The sequence below is a fragment of the Culicoides brevitarsis genome, chromosome 1 (genome assembly GCF_036172545.1).
Source record: "Culicoides brevitarsis isolate CSIRO-B50_1 chromosome 1, AGI_CSIRO_Cbre_v1, whole genome shotgun sequence".
Lineage (NCBI taxonomy): Eukaryota > Metazoa > Arthropoda > Insecta > Diptera > Ceratopogonidae > Culicoides > Culicoides brevitarsis.
Window position 1 is genome coordinate 16,318,998 of NC_087085.1, and position 4,044 is coordinate 16,323,041.

The following is a 4,044-nucleotide window of genomic DNA, read 5'->3' on the forward strand; positions in this document are numbered from 1 at the left end:
TAATCTAATACCTTAAGGGATTAATTTAACCTCCTTTGGAGTTCGTCATCAAACGCCACAAAAAAATAATTTCTTTAGAAATTAAATTAACTCCTTGAGAGGTTAATTTAATCCCTTGAGATGTTAAATTAATCCCTTGAGCGGTTGAATTAATTCCTTTGAGTAGTTAATTTAACCCCTTAAGTCTTAAGTTATTAAATTAATCCCTTCTGATATTTTCATCGATATCGATTAATTTATTAGAAGGGATTAAATTAATTGCTTATGGGGTTAAATTAACCACTCGAAGAAATTAATTCAATCGCTCAAGGGATTAATTTAACATCTCAAGGGATTAAATTAACTCCTCAAGAGATTAAATTAAACTCTTGAAGGGATTTATTTTTTGTGACAGTTGATGACTAACTCCAAAGGAGGTTAAATTAATCCCTTAAGTTATTAAATTAATCTTTATTTTTTTGTAAAAGGGATTAATCTAATACCTTAAGGGATTAATTTAACCTCCATTGGAGGTTAAATTAATCCCTTAAGGTATTAAATTAATCCCTTTTACAAAATGAGGAATTAATTTAATAACTTAAGGGATTAATTTAACCATTTTCAATCCGTAGGGCATTCCATTTAATTTAATTATCTGCCCTTTTTGTGCTTATTTTATTAAATAGCTGCCATAAATTCAGCTCCCTATCTCGTGAAAACATCAGTTGTCGTCATATGATGTCCAGAATTTGCTTCACTCTATTTTTTTTTCTCTATTTTATTAACGAGTGCACACGTGCCTGCCATGTCCGTGATTTATACGAAATGTACAAAAAAAAAAATTCTGGGCAAATATTTATAATTGATATTTTTTGTACGTTTCATTAAAGAGTTAACCAAAGCAACGAGCTTAAAGAGATAAATGAGTGTGAGACAGACGCCAACACACACAAAAATCTCTCATCAGAATTAAATTTTTATGATTATTTTTTTTTTGTACCTAGACTTTGTAGGTAGATGCTTGTCTGTTATTTTTCCATGACGAGCAAAAAAAATTGGAATGACATGAGAATGGGAGAATAACAGAAAACAAAAAAGCACAACAATGTGGGACATTACAAGCATGGGGATTAACAAACTTTCGTTTATGGGCGGAAAATTTTGCGGTGAAAATGCATGAAAAGGGTATTTGTAATGGCCTCTCAACCGACTTTTGCTTTTTCCATCACATTAAACTTATTGTTTGACCACAAACATAATATTTAAAATGCTGGAGAGGAAAAAAAATGAAATCGATATGCACACATCAGACATGAAATAGATGAAAGGATGACTACAAAGCAGATTTTTTTGTCTGAAAATATTTTAAAAATATTTTTTAGTAAAATACCAGTCGTTTCCATTTAATGTCGATGTACATTGCATACTTTAAGGCATTTCTCAGTTTCAACATTTTCAATAATTTCTCATATTTCACATCATCTCGTTGCTGTAAATTCCCAGCAAATTTTGAACAAAAACAATCCGTAACACGTGGCAAAACGTGTAGGACGATCAAATATTCAAACATTTCGAGATAACTTCCGTTCCACACGCCGGGGAAAAGTGACGATGGCAATTATCAAGTCTTTCATGTGCATGACAGGCAAGATGTAAATAAATGTGAGCCTACGCGGGAATTTGGTTGATGATGACGACGTTAATAAAATAGCTTATGACGAATGGCAAGTGGGTGGATTGAATACCCGACCTTTCTCGAGTAAGTAAATTACTGGCAGGCAGATTTTTTTTTTATTTTTACGATTGTCTGTATGTACGAGAGTTTATTGTCCCGAAATTTTTGTATGTTGATGTTTTAATGGAAAAATAATTTCGCGCGGAAATGTTATTTGATATGCAGATGTTTGCGGTTTTGCGTTGTATTGTAGGGTGAAATTTTGCCAGGGATGTATCTTATTATTTTTTTTGTCGATGTAAAGGTTCCATAAATGGGTTGAAAGTGAATTTTTTAGAATTTTCCTTATTTTTCACGAGATTCCACGAATTGTTCTATTTTTTTGTTCCTAATTTTTTTTTTAGCTAAATTTATCATAATTTAAACAACCTCAAAACATTTCTGAAAGCAGAATTTGAGTTGGCAAAATTTGCATGAATTAACACAAAAAATAATTCCATGTAAATTTTGTAACGCAATAACTCAATTTTCGCTTCAAGAAGTTCATTAGGATATTTTTAGTGTATCAAGTTAAAATGTGGGAAGCTTTTGAAGCAGAAAAAAATAGTACAACGCATGGAAAAACTCGTGAAAAATAAAGTTTCGAAAATATGGCGAGTAATTTTTAATGGATACCTCGCAAGTAGCTAAAATAATTTTTTTCACTAATTTACTCAAAAATAGTTTTCTTTTATTAAAATAAAAAATTAATTTAATTATATGTATTAAATTATATTAATTTAAAAAAATTAAAATAAAAAAACTATTTTTGAGTAAATTAGTGAAGAAAAATTAAAAATTATATGAAAAAAATAATATTAGCTACTTACGAAGTATGCATTAAAAATTGCTTGTCATATTTTCGAAATTTAATTTTTCCATAAATTTTTTGCTCGAATAAAAACAGGAAAAAAATATTTTAAATTTTTATTTCGTAAAAATTCGTGAAAATTTGGAAAATTAAAAAAAAATATTTTTTTAAGTCTTAAAAAAATTTCTGTCAACTAAAATATTTTTTTTTCTTCACAAATTCCTCAAAGTAATCGAAAAAAAATTATATATTAAATTAAATATATAAATTATATATTTTGTAATTTTTTAACCTTAAAAGAAGATTTTGTTAATATTAGTTTTATATATTTTTTTTTTGAAAATTTTCTAAATTTATCAAAATATCAGCTACACTCCTGGTTGGCTCCACAAAATGTATATTTTGCGTGTGCGTGGTTACAAAAACACACAGAAACGTGTTTATTTGATTATACGGTCTACCGGTAATATGGGTGCAACTTCATTCTTATCATAATCTGATCACTTTTTATGCCCCAGATAATTTCAATTGAAACGCTCATCTCCAATCTCAAGTAAGGTCAGCAGCAAATTGCTTCGAGTCACCAAGCAGAAAAATAAATGTTGTTTCATTCATATCAAGAGCAACATAAAAAATACACGAGAGATAAGCAAGAAAAATATAATGGAGATTCGATCGGCAAGTTAAATTGACACAAACAGAGAAAAAATTCCAGCATTTTCTGAAAAAAAAAAAATAAATAGAAACACTTTATAAAACATTTAGCTGCTTTTGATTTTTTTACACATGACTGACAGTAAATTAGGTCCCTTTATACATGTAGGAGGAATATATTTTTGAAAAAGGAGCGATTTAACGAAAGATATGCTGGTTGGTATGTGTGTCTGTCTCTGATGTTATCCGAAGATCTGCGTTGGAGTTTGTATTTTTCTTTGGGGCTCGTTCCTTTTCGCATCATATTAAAAATGTATTTAAAAAATACGACAATGACATGTTTCGTTAACAAAGCCAGCAAGGAACGCAGAAAATAACATGGATTAATGTTTTGGAAATCAATTTCGTGTTTTGATGTTTCTATCTCGTTCTTTTTTATTTGCGCAGATTATCTTTATAAATGTCTCGCTTTTGCTGCAGAGATTAATAAAAGGAGATTTGGATACTGGCAGATTGAAATTCTATGCTAACAATGTGATAAGAGCTGCTATCATCTCGCACATAAAGAAGACAATTTCTAATAAACGAGAAAGCCATGAGAATGACAGAGAGAGCGAGCGACGTAACAATAGCATTTTATGGACTAGATGTTTGCTGAAGCGTGCAAAATTATTAGCAAGAAAGGCGAGTGTTTGTACGGAAAATGACTGTTACGTTTTCTTCACATAAAATGCTTTTGACGACGACGACAACGACGACGATAAATGACCTTTAGCGAAAGGAAGTTACACAAAGTGGAAAGTGCGGTTCGGCAAAAGGCAATATTTACTTTGAAGACTTTTTTTGTTGATATTTTTGTTGCCCTTCGTCGTTGAAATTGTGTACA